The following is a 19,085-nucleotide window of genomic DNA, read 5'->3' as shown; positions in this document are numbered from 1 at the left end:
CCTTGAATGATAGGCTGTGTCAGGCCAGAACTGGGAGTCACCAGGAACTTTATTTTCAGCTGAACGGAAAAGTGGTTGACTTTTTGCTACAAAGTGTCCAAAATAAACCCTGCAAAAGAAATCATAGATCTGTGCATATGTCAGTTTCAAGGGACCTTTTGCCTTATACAGACTCTGGTGTAAGAGAAACTGGCTGGGGCTGCAAAACAATGTGAGAATTCAGATGGAAGAGAAAAACCGAATTTAAAAAGAGAAATCCCAGCAGCATTCACCATGTGTCAAAATGAGATTTTGCAAACCAAAAAAATGCCTGTTTTAAAAGTACAATTTTGAATAAGGCCCTGTCCTGGCCTAGCAATGTAAAGGGGTTTTTGCAGGGAAACATATATGGGATGTTGTATTTCAATAGGCTTGCTTCTGATTCAGAATAAAATAAAATAAAATAAATAATTAAATGCAATGGCTGCAGTGTGGAACTGGCCAAACAGGTTTTCTGCTGGGGGTGGGGTGGTTGCTAACAATCAGGAGAGGCCTTACCCCCAAAAGAAGCCACACTAGATTCTGGGACACCTACATGTTAACTGCTACCTTTGAAAACTTTGAATGGACCAAGACAAAGAAATGTTGCACGCTCGTCAGACATTTGTCTGGGCTTCAGCTTGAAACAATAGATCTGGGACACCGATGGGAGAAGTGGGAGAAGTGCCATAAACATTCAATCAAACTGGGAAACCCCATGGCCACCCTGGGCTGAAACTGACAGTTGGTGCTAGCTGAAGAAAATAATGGTCACATTTGAAGGACAAAGGCTGACCATCTGTCTCAAAATACTATTTTTTATTTTTTTATTTACTTGTATACAATCAAATGATTTTTACAAGGAAGAAAATCAAATCAAGTCAAATCACATGTAATTCTGTTTTCGTGTATATACACAAGCTCACGCAAGCATTTTCAAGAGGTTCAGAGTTGTTTGAATGTTTATACGGGCTGAGCGGGCCCAAGAACTCTAGATGCAACGCAAAGTCAAAAGAAGAAGCCGATCTACACTGCAGCATATATGATACTTTTTGATCTCTTATTGGATCCTTAGGGTCGGGCTTGTTAGGAGGATTCTTTGGCGTTTATTTTTATGAAGGTGGCTTCCAGTAGTTTGCATGCTGCTACAGCCCAGCGAGCTTTTTCCCCAGAAATAAGGCAGCATTACCATGTATCTTCTTCTACCAAGACAGAATTAGGCCGTAGGGGTTCCAAATAGGCTAAACGCTCGACGTTGAGAATGTGGCAGTTTAACAGAAGATGGCGAACTGTTTCTGTTGCGTCTTCAAGTTGACACATTCTACATGTGGTTACACTGGCCTGACTTCTTATCCCCATGATTTCTCTGGAGTGGAGCAAGTTCAGTCGTACGCTTCGGAAATAGCTCTGCAGCTTTCTGTGAGGGAATTTTACGCAATAGGCCAGCGGAACTTTAAGCCTGTTGTATGTTGGTGGAAGGTGATTTAGGTTTTTGATCGCTGTGGTTTGCTTGCCTGTGGTGATCCAATCTTAGTTTTTCATTTTTTGGTACACTCTTTGTGGGTTGCATTTCAGATCCTCTGTAGTGCATGCCAATTCTTCTAATTTCTTTTCTTGGCAGATAATCCACTTCTAAATCTCCTTATAATAATACTATTTGATGAATACACTTTTAAGACTGTTAATTCTGTACAGCCAGCACAGAAATGTAAAGGTTGTACAGTTTAAATGTGATTTTCATGTTTCTAAACAAGATATCGCAGCTGTCCTTAGCATTTATGGGACACCAAGGCAGGAGAATGTAAATCATGTGGAAAGTACATATGGAGGAACGCTAAACATTAATAGAAATATGCCTTATGATAATATGCACACACACCTATAGTTGTGGGATTTTGGGTGAATCAGTTCTCACTACAATTGCAAAAAATAATTAGGCAGACAAAACAAAGTTCTACAACCATGAGAATTGGACTGCCATGCTCTGCATAAAACATGTAATCTGCCTGTGTAATTTGTTAAGATGCCACAACTGTAAAAATGTGTCAAAACTGGATTGGGGCAAAATTAACTGTTTGAGGTTCTGGAAATAGTAAATATACATCATAAAGTTGATGTTATGTCTGTCATGTCTGTCATGTCTCTGAAAGTCCAACCATCTGACAGGGAGGCTGTAAGGATCACCCCTATCCAATCCAGTTGTTAGAGGCGTGCCTAGCTTAAGCCTGCCCCACCATATAATACTATGATGTCACCATGCCTTATAAATAAGGGAGCCTGACAGAACTCTTGACACTCTCTTATGAATTTTCCAGTGCCTGCGTATCCAGAGATTCTACCTTCATTCTGCAAGATTCCAGACCCCACTGCCAGAAAAGGGATAGTTGACCCAGGCCTTCCTATCCAGGCAGCACCACCCTTCAGCCCCATAACAAAATCCCACTAACTTCAGGGGGAAAGGGGAAAGGTGGCTGAGCCCACTTTGGGATTCTCCAGTGCCACCTGCTGGCCCTGCTTACCTGCTCCATCCAGCTGAGGTGTCGCTGTGCCCTGACCACACCTTTGCCCAGCTGTATTTTGCCAGGAAAGCCAGCTATCCTGTGACCAGAACCTTTTGAGTACAGAATTTGGTTGCTGTCCCAAATTCCAAAATCCTGCTCTGATTGTATTTCCCCATCCCATATCAATAGATAGCATGCCCCATCTTGACCCATTTGTCTTTGCCCTAAGTAATCCTATCCATACCATGATAACTTGTCTATGCTGTACTAATTCTCTGTGCACCCTGTCCTTGTTTTTCCAGTGTTAGCACCATTTTTCATTCACCCGATCTTGTAACTCCTTAGCAATATTTTGATTAAATTAATTAATTTTCCCTAAAGAAAAGAGGTACACTGCGTGAAGGGTTACAACTGCAGCGTAACTTTTATATTAATGTGTGCCATTACTCTATTCAAGCCATAAAATCTTATTTAAGTAAAACCTTTCCTTTCCTTCCAAACCGATTTTTGTTTTTAACCACTTCATTTTCCTAAAATCGAACCTCATTCCACCTTGAAAATCGCATTCAATTGTTCAGCTACAGCCTTCCTTTCACTTCTATATTGTATCTGTGATGTGCCATTATGCACCAGCCCAAAAAAAACAGATACCAATTGAGAGTATTTTCACCCGTTTTTCGGAAAAAATATTTTTGACATTCAAAACTGAAAACTAGAAAAAATGCAACTTTTCTGTGTGTGATTTGACTGCACTGTGTTTTCACTTGCAACCTGCTTTGTGAACTGTATGCAATTGGTGATACCTTAACTTATAGTTGCTAGTGATATGACATCCCTGAGACTGTGATAAAACATATGTACATCATTCTTTAATTACACATATAATTAATTATTTATTAAAATCTGAGTGTCATTTTAGGCCATTGCAAAGGGTTTGACTATCTGCTGCTTCTTTCTATCCACTCAGAATTAGATTAATTGTGAGTTGAGGGAACCTTGCAGGGGTAAATTGTAACTCTAGTGCTATCTATCCTAATTGAAAAAGTGCTCTTTTTCATTTGTGCTTTGGATATGTTCTTGTAGAAGGTTACCCATGTATATTTCAGTGGTTTTCATTGTAATTATCACCGATTGGTGATTGCTGCCCAATATAAAAATGGTGTGATTTTCTTTGAAATTAAAATAAATAAATATTGTGTTACCACCCACCGGCCTGGTTCATGGCCCATTGTGACCCAGGGAATTTGGCAAAGGGGGTGTGAGACGGGTTGGGTATCGACTCAATTCAAATTTCTTGAAATTAAAGCAAAAGCATTCTAATTGAGAGCTACATCTAAGGCTGAAGCGAAGGTCCTGGTCCGGTGTGTGACGCTCGGTTAGAATCCTTTGCATAGTCTGTTGTGACCCCACCTTATTAGCAAACATATTATGGATTGACTGGCACCATTCCTTATGCTTGGTAGGCCCCACTCGGGACAGGGTTTGCTATTAAACTCCCGTAGGATCGAGAACAATTCCTTGGAGCCAGATCTGTCGTGCTGGATCCAACCGTTATAGATCTCAGATTTTGCTTTAATCAACGCCTCCTTATACTTTTTTTGCCAAGGATTTGTATTTAGTAAACAACACACTAGAATGGTCTTTGCAACAGTGGTGTTCTGCTAGGCGCTTTTCCCTCCTAATCACTAAGATGTCATCGTTAAACCAAGATTTGTGAATGGTTTCTGTTTTTAAAAGACGCATCTTGTGGGGTGCTATTTGGTCAGTAGTGTCTGTCAAGGCTTTAATGATGTGAAGCGCAAGGTCACTAGCACCATTGATGTCATCCAAAGCACCCAGGTTCAGTTCTAGGATTGGGGCGAAATTTTCAAGGGTCAACTTTATCATATTACGCATGCAAACCTCCATTCACCAGTTATGGTAAGCTAAGCAACAATAACTCGCACCACTACAGTGCACTGCTAAAACTAACACCAAGGGCATCAAAGATGAAATCACAAATGGCATATCTGGCCCAAAGCTATTTTTCCCTGTTCCTGAACAGGTTGTCACCCAGAAACACGTTGAGCACTTCAATTCATAAAGAATTTATGGATGAGCATCTTTAAGTCTGTGTTGGAAAATTATTGTCGCTGTTTTAATTTTTTGACTGTAAAGCTATACAATTCACATTATATTATATATTATTGGCTGTCATTACAGCATATAAGTGTGGAGGGGATGGGAGTCCTAATCGTTAGGATACCATTTCTATTTTGTTTTGCGACCTCGTGCCAGGGCTGTTTGTACTTCCCCTGCACCTAAGTTGTTGACCATTCATCTTTGAATTCTCTTTACATTTCTAGGAGTGAGTGTTCATTGTCTACACTCTTTCTCTTTACTCTTTTTGAATTCCATATATGGGGGTGAAGAGAAGAAATGATGAGAGCGCAAGTAAGTCATGTGTATTTTCCCAGGACGTGGTAAGAGAGGTTGCAAGAAGGGAGTAAGGCCGGGAAGTCCAGTCCATAGCACCTGGATATGTTGTCCTGTCCCCACCCCAGATTCAATAGTTACTATTTGTGAACTTTGTTGCGAACGTGTGGTGACAAAACCCTGGAAATTCAAAGCATTGGGGAAATCAGGACTGGCTTATCTCGTTGCTTTCCCGTTGCAAAGCCCAACAGGACATATTTATTAGAAGAGAAGGGAGTCACAATGCCATACAAAATAGCATTATGGGGACTTAGTATTGTAGGTGAGATCAACGGGAACGAGCCAAGTTAAGCCAGTCCTGAGTTCCCCAATGTATTATATTTCAGGGGATTTTTTTGTGTGAAGTTTCTTAACTGATCATTAACTAAAGTTTTTACATTACTATATATCTATATCTATATATGTCTTTTACACTAGGGCAATTTTTGCACGGGTGCCACAGCAATGCACTTGCACACAAGCAACGTTTCTATAATAAGGATTGGCTAAAAGGCTGTCAATAACACGTGTTCATGCACGGATTGTGCAGGTTACTACCGATTTGATCAAAAGGAAAACTAGCCTTTTCAGAAGGGATATTTTTGGGTTTCATTATGTCTGTACTGCCACCACATGCCCAGGTACAACCATCAGTGCACAAAAGTACACAAATGACATACATGGAATTGTTTTAATTAGGTATTACCGTCATATGGCAACATACTCACATCAATGAAGCGACGTGTCATCGAGTTGCCAATTTCTTTCGTCAGGAACCATGTTACAGAATGTTTGCACTGGGGTACAGGACATATTCCACGCTTTTAACACTATGGCAACAATTACGCTCATGCAAAAACATATTACTTCAAAACAATTTTGCAGGAGTGTTGTCCTGATAGGGAACCATAACAGCACAATGGCAAACTTGGACCGGGTGCAAAAGTGCATTCGAAGAATATGCTTTTTGCACTATGGAGAGTTTTGCACTAGTTTTAATTTCATCCGAAATTGCATTTGCATCTCTGCAAACGTTTCATAATACTGCCCCTGATGCCAAGTCCGCACTGCCTTTCCAGTCTTTCTACGCTTGCCGTCTTTTTCCAGGGAGGAGCCGTTAAAACTCCTGACCGTACGTGAAGCGGCACGCAGAGTTGGCTCGCCAGAGTTGCGAGCAGTCTACGGCAGTCCGCACTGCCTTTCCAGTCTTTCTGCGCTTGCCATCTTTTTCCAGGGAGGAGCAGTTAAAACCCCTGACCCTACGCGAAGCGGCACGCGGAGTTGGCTCGCCAGAGTTGCGAGCAGTCTACGGCAGTCCATGGCCGTGTCGGCCGAAATGGCCTCTTCAGCCAACTCGGACTTACTTAATCCACTACCAGTGCCGACAACCCTGTTGGGTCGTGTCCTTCGCAGTCAGTACACACGTCTGGAACGAATCGACCGACGCAACAAAAAAGACAGAGGAAACCTACGATCCCGTCCAAATGTAAGGAAGGGAAAGGGGGAGGCTAAATCTATCTCAACCTCCTCCTCCTCTCCACCATCTAGGTCAAGCTCGCCAGACATCCCGCTGCGGCGTGACGCAAGCTCCCGGGCCGACCAAGAGGAAGGAACTGCCGTGCAAACCGAGGCGGACCTACTGAGGGACGAAGTCTTCGACCAGCACCTCGCTGCTACTGGAACTCTTTTGCAGTCTAACCCTGATGTGATCTCACCCGAAGGCTCCACAGAAAATGGCGAAATGACGACGATAATTCTGTCTGACTGTACGCCGTCCTCTGCATCGTGAAATCAGTTTTCAGCTTCAGGAGACCGGCCTGCCTCTGCTGCGGCGAGTGGGACCACACCTGACGACGGCGAAGGGCGCTGTCGGTTTGACCCCAGCGGCATGGTCTTACCGAGCCGACAAAAACCCCCGGACCGTTCCGCTTCGGCCGCGGCTTTTGCCATGGCGAGTGGGATCGCACCGGGCAACGCCGGAGGGCGGCGCCGGTCTGACCCTAGCGCTCCGGTCTAGGATGAATCACAGAGTCTTGAACTTCCAACCGATTCAACCTCGCAACAAATCTTCGAAAAGCGCAACATCCACACGCACGCTTTACAAGCTGAAAACCAGGAAGACAACCTAGTGGCAGGTGCTAATTTTGGAAGTATCATTCAAGTCGAATGGCATGCAAACTCTGGCTCTACGAAAACATTTGGTGAAGGAGACGATATTGAAATGCCTACCACTGTACCATCATAACCACCGTTAACTTCACCGACAATAGAGAGGTCGGTAGGTTCCTCGATTCCTCTTTTAACGATGGCCCCCTCCACCTTCCCCGCGTAGCGGACCCAAGTTCAGCCTCTGTGAACGCGCCGGCCACAGAGCGTTATGCCTTACAAAGGCAAAATGCTATAGCTTTACTAAAAAGAAAAGCACTTCATCAGAAGAAACCCAGTGAATCTGGGACTCCACTAAGCTCCAATCACTACCAAAGGAAACAGCGTCCAACAGCAAAGAAAATTGAGATTGGGAAAACGCTACTTTCCAAACCCTTAACATGCCATGTGCTAAAAGACTTCTTTGTCAGACAGACTAAGAGAAAACTGGTGAGGGAAGCCGAGCTCTCGGATGCTGAACTATTGGACGCAATTGCTGAAATTCCCCCGGCTCCTAAACAAATGAAAATGGGGGAGGTCGATTCACCGAATTCACCGTTAATCGACTTATGCCTCTCTCCAGTAAGGGCTTCAGACTTCCCGCATAACCTGGACCACCCACAGTTAATCCCACCTACTGGACCCACACAACCAGCTCTCAACTTGCTTGTTGAGTCATCTGAAGACCGAGTGTTGGGACCTACCGTCCTGGCCCCAGATAAACATAATCTACCAGCAAATGCCAGAAATGAAGCCTCGCCTCAAAGAATTATTGCGAACCAACTTGCTCCATGCACACGCCCTTTAGACCATCAGAGAAACTCCTCCACTCCGGGAAAAGACAAATCCTGTGAGACTCCTCCAACAAAATTAAACCACGAGTGAAAACATCAGTCTACAGACCTGTTTGCAGTGATGTCAGCTATCACGGTGGCCTTGTCCCCATTTGTAAAACTGTATGAATCGCTTAACGATTCAATGAAAGATCTGGTGGCAATAGCGGCCACTACAAACTCAAAAGTGATCTTCTTGGAAGGCTTCATTACGGCTCTCGACCAAAAAAACATGGAGCGAGAACATCAGTGGGAGCAAAGAATGACACACCTAGAAGCCCAGTTAAGACTATGATCCCCACATACACTCTGTTCATCAACAAATATAGACAGACACACAACCATTCAGGAAAAATTAGATAAAGCAAACAAGGGTCAACCCATTAGGGAGACCCAAACTACTCTTGTAACTAAAGTATCAAAAGAAGGCGGTCAACAAATAGCCAAGGATCTGAAAGGAGGTGTGGACGAACCTAAGAAAAAAACGACACTGCCCATTGTTAAAGCAAAAACCAGCTCTAAGAAACTGGAACCTAAAGCCGCAGAAAGCCTTAGCTGGAGTAAACAAGGGGATGAGATGCAACCAAAAAGAACGTTACTCCAAGCCAAGGTACAGAACTCATCGAAGGAAGCAGCACTTCTGGAAATTCAACCGACAATCGAGGTGGACGACTCATATCCTTCTATCCCAGACTCCTCCTTGATGAACCTCACACAACACTTGGAACCGGAAGTTACTTCACATTTACACTTTGCTTTGCCAAAGCCTTCATCAATAGGAATAACAAACGCCTCTACTGCCCTACTTACACTGGGCTTCACAAAAGTGTCCCCGACTTCATCGAACTCAGCTGCTTTGTTCGCACCCAATGCGACAAAAGAACTACCGTCTGAAGCACGGTCGGGGAATACACACCCTACAGCTGTCGTCAAAACGGCACTGTATGATAACAAGCCGCAAGACAACAACAAAGAGTGCATCGACACAGCACCCCAGTGAAGGCCGGAATCAACCAAAACAATAAAAGACCCCCCAATACACGTCCAAACTGCGAGTCAAACCCGCCTCTTTAAAATGGAACAACTAATGTCAGGAAAGAATATTCTAGTTCTGAACAGAAAAACAGTTCTCACAATATTGGCTAAAGTGCCTAGTCTGACTCATTTGTCTACTACTAACTTCGTCTTAATTGAACCTTACCACAGGCAGAAAAAGGCCAAAGCATATCTACACGTAAAAACCATTCCTCAACATGAGCCAACTAAAGACACGCTCGATGCACTGAATCAACTAGGCTTTGGTCTGTCAGAAATGCAACTATCTCAACCTGCTTCTCAAGTAGGATCAATACATCACAAGACAAATTCTCCAACCACAAACCACAAAAAATATGCTCAAGCAAAACAGAATACCAAGTATCGAAGTCACTTTGCAGAAACACGAGAACATCAACGTGAAAGAGCTAAACACATGCCACGGACCTGGACAAGCAGAGCCCACCACCTTAGACCTAAAGGGGGTCAAAGTTGGAAAAAAACCCGTCTCAGGTCAGACCGAACCTCCGTGAAAGATTTCCCCTCGGACCATAAAGAACCACTGAACCAACCACAATCACGGGCTCCATCTGGTCCCCGGTCTTGGTTAAGAAAAGTGCTAAAGCCAAATCCTCAAAAGTAGCAATTACCTAACAAAGAACCGCAAACCTCGGACAAATTTTTGTATCAAACCCCTGAAGATCTTCCCCAAATCATCTCCATGTGTTCCTGGAACACGAGAAGCCATGACCATCTGCTAAACCCAGAAACACAAGACCTAGCAATATTTGACATAATCTGCCTCCAAGACACTTGGCTGAGGGAAAAACCAATTTTAGATGGATATGATACCGAAATATCACCGGCAATAAAACATATCCTTGGAAGACCATCATCAGGCCTTCTGACTTCAATCAGAATTGGATCCGGAATCGACGTCAAGGCAAAGATAGCTGAAACCTATGGAATCCTCGCTCTTCAGACAGAATGGTGCCATCCGAACACAAACGCTAAGGGAAACCTGAAGTCAAAGCTGGCTATCATCAATACTTATTGGAATCCACAAAGATCTACAAACAAGGAATTTTGTGAAGAAATGACCACCCTGTTAGACAAGAACACTGCCAAACTTTGTATTGACTACATCATAATTTGCGGTGACCTGAACGCAAAGTGTGATCATTTTAGTCATGCAGCACTATCGACAGCTGCAAAAGTAAGAGGAGACTTGTGGTTAGACCTGATGGACGCCAGAAATTTCCATAATGTGGCAATGGTGAGGGGCCAACTTCCTGCTTTTCCGACATGGGAACGTGATTCTTCAACAGCTACACTTGACTATATCTTCACATCCCTTGCTCTACTACCTTACGCGTCTACCTTCGAGATCTACAAAATGAAAGAAAGCGATCACAACCTTTTAACCATGACGTTGGAATCTACAATTCCACTGAGATCGTCCTATACACCTAAGCTGGAATTGGCAGCGAACCAAAGGCGGCTTCAGCTCACACCATCAAACATCAAAGAAATAACGAAAAACTACGATGAAGCCCAAAAAAATGCCACGGGTGCTCTGACAAGGCCAAACTACCTGCCCCTTCTTCTACCTCATACGCAAAAGCAAAAAAGCTGCAAGCCCACAATAACAACTGGTCACCACGAATATGACGAAGTACTAGTGCAAAAACGAAGAGAACTGAGAAAATTACAACGCGATTACAAAAGAAACACCAATGAAAATGTTAAACAATTGCTGGCTGCGGCGACCAGATCTTACAGTACATGGGTAAGACACCGGAGGGTGGAACTTTATCAGAAGGACGCAGAACAGATGTTAAAAACATTAACGTCGAAAAGTGTTGGAGATTTCTGGGCTCTAATAAAGAACAAGGGCATCCGAAGTGATGACAAACTCTTCAACTTGATACCGGAATCATCGTGGACAGCTTTCTATTCTGCCCAATTTGCCCCTACCTCTATATCTGCTACAGAGGTGGGAAATCAAAAGGAAACACCATGATAAATTTAGCAGTCCAAGATGAAATAAAGTCAGTAATCTCAAAACTGAAAGCATCCAGAGCACCTGGGCCTGATGGATTGACCAACATAGACCTAAAGAAAAATCAAACGGAATGGTCCCTTTTGATAACAAAAATTTTCGATCATTGCAGAATATCTAGACAAGACCCGAAAACATGGACGGAGGCAGAGGTACCCATTTTTAAAAAAGGAAGTAGAGACAATCCGGCGAACTATCGACCTATAGCCCTACTGGACATCATGGGCAAAATATTCGAGACCTTACTCCTATCAAAATTTCAAAACTGGGCAAGAACCTCTTCTTCAACCGATCATTTCCAAATGGGATTTCTCAAGACGGCCTCGACAAGCATAAACATCTTGATCTTGAACATCATCAAGGACAACGTAAAAAACGGGGCTCCGAAAGTTTTCCTTGCATTTATTGACTTATCTAAAGCGTTTGATAAAGTAAGCCGTCAAAGATTATGGTCGAAATTGTCCAACTGGAATTGTCCAGAGGAAATATTGGACCCAATAATCGCATTACACACAGAGACAACTATGCGAGTCCGATTAAACCGACAAGGCATCCTATCGGAAGCAGTAAAGGTTGAAAGAGGAGTCAAACAAGGATGTCCCTTTGCACCTGCATTATTCATCGCATTTCTGGGTGACTTTCAATACACGCAAACTTTATTGAGAGCATTCCCTCCAAAAGTTGGAAACAGCGCAGTGTCCAGGTTGCTCTACGCCGACGACTTGATTCTGATGGATCAAACTCAAGTCGGTCTTCAGCGCCAGTTGACAAACCTGGCCAGATTCATCACCAAAAACGACCTAGAAATAAACGCAGAGAAATCGAAAATCTTGATCTTGGGGAACAAGTGCTCAAAATCTAAACCGGGTGGCACCTGGTTCTTAGACAACGTAAAGATTGAGATAGTTACAAACATCAGATACCTGGGTGTCATGATTGACAAATTAAGAACTGAGAACTCAACCATCGTGGCTTTGTGGGCTAAAGTCAAAACACTTACCACTCAAACAAGACTGATCGACAACAAATATGGAAAATTTTCCCTAATACCGGCGATCCAGTTTTACAGACAAAAGGTGGTACCAGCTTTAATCTATGGAATGGACGTAGCGCTCAACATACACGACTCCACCTGGTCAAAACTGGAGGGATACCTCTGGAAAGCTGTTTTGGGCTTGCCAAAATCGACATCTATCGCAGCCATACGACGCGAACCTAGCTTATTATCTCTGTCAGCATCCATAGAACACAGCCAAATGAGAGCATTGAGGAAAATCATTGACCTGGACTCACTGCCAATATACAAAACGATTCGAGAAGAACTTCAAATGGGGCGCTGCAAAGCATTGACCCTTTGGGAAAAAAAACTAACGTCAAAACGAGGATTTAATCCAAAACCCGGAAAAAATCAAAAGCAAAGTAGCACAAGAAGACTGGATCACTACATGCAATCTGGCAACGGCAAATAAACTTCTTGGTCACCTTCCACACACCACCAATAAACTGAATCTTCCGTTGAACTAGTGCATCAAATTTCCAAACAAGAATCTTCAGAAAATGTTTATGCGAACAAGATTAAACCTGATGCCAATGCAAGAAATTTGGGCTATTTGCACTCAATCAATAAATAAAACCTGCAGACTATGGCTAAACCCGGACATTACAGAAACAGTAAGACATCTGAATTTGAATTGTCCTAAAACTGCCCACCTCCGAGCGGCATTCTTGCTGCAGCTACTCCAGGACTCCACTCTTAGAGAAGAACACACTTGGTGGTGTAGATTGATTGCCGGGGAAAACACTAAATGGGTTATAGTGGCAGTCAAGATCTTTGAAGCTGCCTTAAAAAAGGCTACTGAACTCTGACTTTAATAACGAACTTAACCAAGAATGAAATCTGTGAAACTACACCAACGGACCTCAAAAATCGGTGCGCAAGCAAAGAAACAGCCACGCTGAATTTTTATACCTTGTAAAAATCAATTCTTTTTGGTTAAAATCAAGTAAATAAAAAAAAGGGCACTTTGATGTGTAGACTCCTTATTGTTGTTCAATCTATCTATAACTAATGTTGTCTGCGGTGTGCAGTCATAATGTCGAAAAAAAAATGTCGAATGACAAAAATGTTGAAAAAAAAATGTCGAAAAAAAAAAGTCCAATATATTCTTTTTTTATTTATATGTATTTTTTGGGTTTGGTAAGTATAAAAAAAGGGTAAAGTATAAAAAAAAAGGGGGTGGGGGGAACATTCCGTTCCTGGAGTAGAGGCTGCAGATGCTATGCTGTGGTTTAGCAGACACAGTTTCCGGCGCTGGTCCACCCAGGAGGCATAGTTTCAGTCATGCCCACCAGTTCTTCTCAGGCAGAGCCCATAACATGGGGTTTCAGAGCATAATGCACTGCATGCATCTGCACGTGCTAGCGTGCATCCACAGTCCTGTGCGTTAATATGACCGGCCGATTAGCGCCAGTAATACTGATACCGCCATCAAAACTACCAGTATCACCAGCGGTGGAAGTATCGTCATGACCGGAACAGGACCATTTATAAAATCCAATCCTCCCCAAATCTCCCATTTCTGGCTGCATCCAGTCCCGAAAGTGTTGCCAACAAAATGTCCCAGCCCAAAAAGTTCACTGTACCAAATCTCCAGCTCTACAAACAAAAATGTACTGAGGCGGAACTCACTGCATTGGCTGATGCAGTGGTAGTGCATGCAGAGGCGCTTTTTGGAAGTAGGCACAGGGAAACAAGTGAGCAGAGGAAGTTTGACATATGGGCCAAAGTTATGGCAAGGATGACGGCTGTGGGTTCTGTCCCATCTTGGCAGGGCCCATGTGGCCACAACTGATGAGGATGAGGAAGATGATGACATATATCTGTCACCATGCTACAGCCTCAGGTCCACACAGAGTCCGCCGACTCTGCTGGTGCCCAATGTGTCGGCCATGTATGCATGCCATTGAGGAGCGGCAGGCTTCCATGGCGGATATGCATTACATTAGCGCACCCACAGATCAGTGTAGACATCTGAAGCAGGGCTTCAACAGATCGAAGGTGCTCTCAATGGTCACCCTAGTCCTCACATGGACCCTGTTGTATGCCACCTCCTGTCGCATCTGAGGATTCCATATAGGGTCATTAGCCATGGAAGCTGCGGGTATCCAGAGTTACCTACTAAGGGGAAAGACACATGTGTGACTCATGGTGATCTGCAGATGAGTTGCCTGTTAATAGCAGCATCTCAGTACAAACTCTGTGCATGCATGTCACATGTGTCATAGTACTACACTGTTTCACAATCCAGTCTTTGCATGTAACTTGCAGTGCTCCCGGGAATCTCCAGTCTGACATAGTACTACTTGGACACAGCTGACAGCCAACACTCATTGCTTTCAGCGTCTTTGACCGACAGGGCAGTATGTGATGGTGGGTTTGTTGAGGCCTGTGTATTACCCCCGTGCATAGTCCCTGATGGGAGTCTGGGTTGCATGTGGAGGTTGCCTGTGTGGTATCCATGATGGGGTGGATTGCATGGGGAACTGAGTGCATGCCATGTCAAATGCAAGGGACATGTCCCTCATTTGCAATGTTGCAGTATGTCATCCCATGTATTGGGGTGTTATTGGAAGTTTCATCTTCTGGGCACCCCAGTGGCTCTATAGGTGTTTGTGGGCCCTGCACCTAGTTGTTTCCCACCCCACTCAGCTCACACCAATGGTGTCTGGCCCTGGGCAGGATATTCAGGACAACTGAGTGTATATGAGACAACTGAGCTATTTGTGAAGCATTGTATTGTGTGGTTGAATGTCTGTCAACCTTGGGCATTGATCTTGTTTTCCAATGTCATCGTCACACGTATCCACTGGCTCTCTGGGGCAACCCTAGACATACTTTGGACACCCCTAGATGGCCCGCCCCACCACTTTGCTGCCCATGTATGTTGTGGAATGTGTGGTTTTGCATTCTGGTACCTGTAGCGTATTGGTTGTAGCTGGCCTGTGGGTTCTAGCCTGTCATTTGTCGGTGCGCTACTTGGTCCTGAATGTATAGGGCCATGTTAGGACATGCAATCACAACATGTGCCCCTCCCCCTTTTTGCATGTGAGTCATACAGCAAGGTAAGCAAGATTGGACATGGACTCACCCAGCATCCAGGTCCATTGTCCTCTGTACACCTCCATGTATGCCGGAACTGTGCTGTTCGGCAGGATCATTGTGCCATGGGTTCATCCTGGGAACCGGACAAAGCAGTGGGGGATTGTGTGCGCGGCATCACAGCTGACCTGGACATTACATGAGTGGAAATGCTTCTGATTCCTGAAAACCTTGTCTGAGGCCTGAGGCCCACCAGCTCCACATGTGTGCAATCTAGCGCTGCCACTACATTGGGCATGTCTCTGATTGTATAGAACCATGCCTTGGTGGCATTTACCTGTGCTTGGGTGCTGGGGAAGGAAATGTTCTGACTCACTTGGTGCATGAGTGCTTCCAGCCCTGACCCAGCACTCTGGAGATGGCAAACTGCGAAATTCCATGCAGATGGCCCAATGAGTGCTGGAATGTGTCCGTGGCCTAGAAGTGCAGGACCAACACCAGCTTGACCAGCGGTGGTATAGCTGTGCTGATTCCGATCCTGCTCCTTATTTCCTCCTGGATGTGGGTGAGGAGTTCTTTAATCATCTCCCTGTTGAGGCGGTACATGGTGAGGATTTGTGAGGGTCCCTAGTGTAGCCCTTTTGCAAGGTATGACTGCATACTTTGCTCCTCATCACCAGCATCCTCTCTTCCTCTTCCGATCCAATGCCTTCTGTTGCCTATGGTGGTCTTCCAGCCCCTGCAGCTCTATGTTTTCCTGGAGGAGCTCCATATCCATGTTCACTGTGATGAGTGGCAGCATGGTTGTGTAGGGAAGTATTTTTGGGGAAGGTGCGGCCCTTTTGTACTTTATGCAATGGGTGCACATGGATGGATTGAGTGCACTGTGGCCTTATTAACATCATTTATGTGCATTAACACCTGCTACTAGGAGTAGGTATTTCCACTCTGGTTTTGCCAGTATTACCAGCTTCAAATACCTGTTTTACTGCCATTTCACAACTCATAATCGGCTGGTTATACCCTTGTGCCGGTAATACCGGAACTGCTGTCTGGGCCATCGGAAATTTCATTTGCGGTATTACCAGCCCTGGTATTTCCAGAGGTGGTTGTGCCAGTGCTGATAATACCAGCTAGGGTGCTACAGTCAACTTGTAATTGGTCGGAACGGTAAAAGTGCTGGTAACCAGAATTATTGTCACTTTTGCCATATACCGGCAAACTCCTAATGAACCCTGTTGTCTTTTACATTTGTTTGTTTGTTTGTTTGTTTGTTTGTTTATTCGTTTATATAGCGCACCGAAACCCTGGGGTTTCTGGGCACATTACACATTACATGGATACTTAAACAGTTTACACAAAAACAAAAGTAGCAAATATTTACAAGATTAAGTCACATGAATGTGATTGACTTTCAGTGAGTTACATACTTTGGGATAACATACCATTTCAAGTGATATTTTACAACGACAATACATAAAGGTAGGCAGAATGTTCAGGATATGAGATGCTAAAGAGTAGCTATAGCAAGATGATACGTCGAGTGAGAACAGCAACGTTTTAGTTTCTTTCCTAAATGTGTAGTGAGGTGGGTCAGCTCCTACGGTTGCAGGCAATGAGTTCCACAGCTGGGCTGCCATGACTGGGAAGCGACTACCCCCTGCTTTTTTAAGGTTGAATTTTGGGACCTTGAGACAGTTAGCGTGCAAGGTTCTAGTGGGAAGTTCAGAAGTATGTTTAGCAAATCTTTCCACAAGATATTAAGGAGCCAGGTTGGCAAGACATTTATGGGTAAGGGTAAGATTTGAATTTGATTCTATCCTTAATGGAGAGACATTTGGTGGTACACCTATAATTTGAGATGTGCTGCATTCTTGGGATACTCAGGGCAGTTCTTAGGGTGTTGTTTTGAAGTGTTTGCATTTTCCAAATGTTCTGTTTGCTTGTTCCTAAGTAGAGTGAATTGCAATAGTTTAATTTAGACAAGATAAGAGCTCTTGCTAATGTGTTACAACTGTCAGTGGAGAGAAACGGTTTGCAAGCATTGATTAGTTTACTTGTATAACTTGTGGCTGAAGCAGTTAGATTGACTTGTTTGTTCATGTTCAATGCTGAGTCCAAGTAGAAACCTAAGGTCTTTACTTCTCTGGAAACCTTAATGTTTATCCTGTCGATGTTGAATGACTTAAAGTGGTTACTAAGTTTGTTATGTCTGGCTGATGATCCAATGAGCAGGAGCTCTGTCTTCTCGTCATTAAGACAAAGACTGTGTGTGGCCATCCAAGCTTGTATAGGGAGGTAGATTTTGTTAATCCGATCCACGTCAGTGTCATAGTCCCCAGAGATGGGAATGAGAATCTGGGTGTCGTCCGCATAGTTAGTGTAGGAGACACCTAGATTATCAAGGTCCTCAAATAGAGGCTTGGTAAAAATGTTGTACAGTGGGGGAGACACAGGAGCCCTGGGGTACTCCACATGTTATAGCAACATAACATGTGGACATAGGTGAGACCACTCTCATGGACCGATTGTCTAAGTAGGATTGGATCCAGGCAGTGGCTTCAGTCGAGAAATGTGCAGCTGATGTCAGGTGACTACAAAGCACATTGTGATCCACAAAATCGAACGTGGCAGACAATTGAAGTAGGAATATAATAACGAATTCCCCTTTGTCCTTCCACTCATCCATTTGTGTTTTTAAGTCAATGAGAGCAGATTCCGTACCGTGTCTCGGTCTAAATCCTGATTGACGGAGTCCTAACAGGTTGGTAGTCACTGGGTACATTTGAATCTGGAGGTAAACAGCCTACATTTTTTAGGAGAAATGTTACTGTTGTTATCGGTCTGTAGTTAGTGGCAATGCTAGGGTCTAGATTGGGCTTCTTTAAAAGTGGAAGCACCCATACCTCTTTAAGATTGGTTGGGACGGTGCACGAGTCAAAGGAAGAGTTAATTATAGTGGTAATCGACGGGGCTAGCTGCCTGGCTGATTCTTTGATTATGGATTCTGGGCAGGAGTCACCTAGGCATCGAGATGGTTTAAGTGAGGTGATTATATTCTCTACTTGGAGGATGGAGACTGGGGCAAATTTAAACCGATTAGTCTGTTTCATTGATGCCTTGAGTGCTTCTTGTGTCTTTAAGTCATTAAGTCATTAGGTTGGAAGCTTGCTTTTTTGGCTTTGATTTTTTTTGTTGCAAAAGTGATATTTTGTTGCATAGCACATCTTAGATATTAGTGCACCGAGTTTTGTCATTTATGCAGGTGTCAGTAGGGGTAGAGGGAGATTACAGTTGTAAAACCAGGCGTTAAGGAAGGGACCCGCTAAGGGAACTCGTAGTAGGGTGCAAAGGGATTACCGGCACTGATGTCTTTAACGTTGCCCGGTTTCCCTTTGCGCCCACCTCAGAATGAGGCCCAATCTGTCACCTTTTCCAAGTTCACAATACAGCTGCCACCCAGCTTATTAACCTGAAAATATTTGATCACGTTTCCCCAGCAGGCCACACTCTCCACTGTTTATCAGCATAAAAGGATATTGAATCTCAGCTTTGTGTATTTTCTTTAAAGTATTTCAATTCCTTCAATTTCTCTTCTTGGCAGATATGGCCCGCCATTAAGTGCCGTACCAAAGACTTGTGAGTTACTTGGAGGTGCTGAAGTTCCATGTGACCCACCCGGACGGGTGGTAATATTCTGTTCAGGCTACTACACTATTGACCTCTCGACCTGAATCCTAACGTTGCATAACAAAACTATTGACTTTCAGGAAATCTTAAACAATTTGGCTTTTTTTTACTTTGGGGACATCTGTGTTTGCCAGGGTCTGATAATTCACCTTTAGGAAATATAAATAATTGGAAAATAGAAAATAATACAAACATATATGAAACCTTTTGCCTAGCACTAAATACCTACACATTATCATTATCAGAGT

The sequence above is a fragment of the Ambystoma mexicanum genome, chromosome 7q, assembly GCF_040938575.1.
Source record: "Ambystoma mexicanum isolate Mex_15411 chromosome 7q, UKY_AmexF1_1, whole genome shotgun sequence".
Classification (NCBI taxonomy): Eukaryota; Metazoa; Chordata; class Amphibia; order Caudata; family Ambystomatidae; genus Ambystoma; species Ambystoma mexicanum.
The sequence above is the reverse complement of the archived record's forward strand: the minus strand, read 5'-3'. Positions refer to the sequence as shown.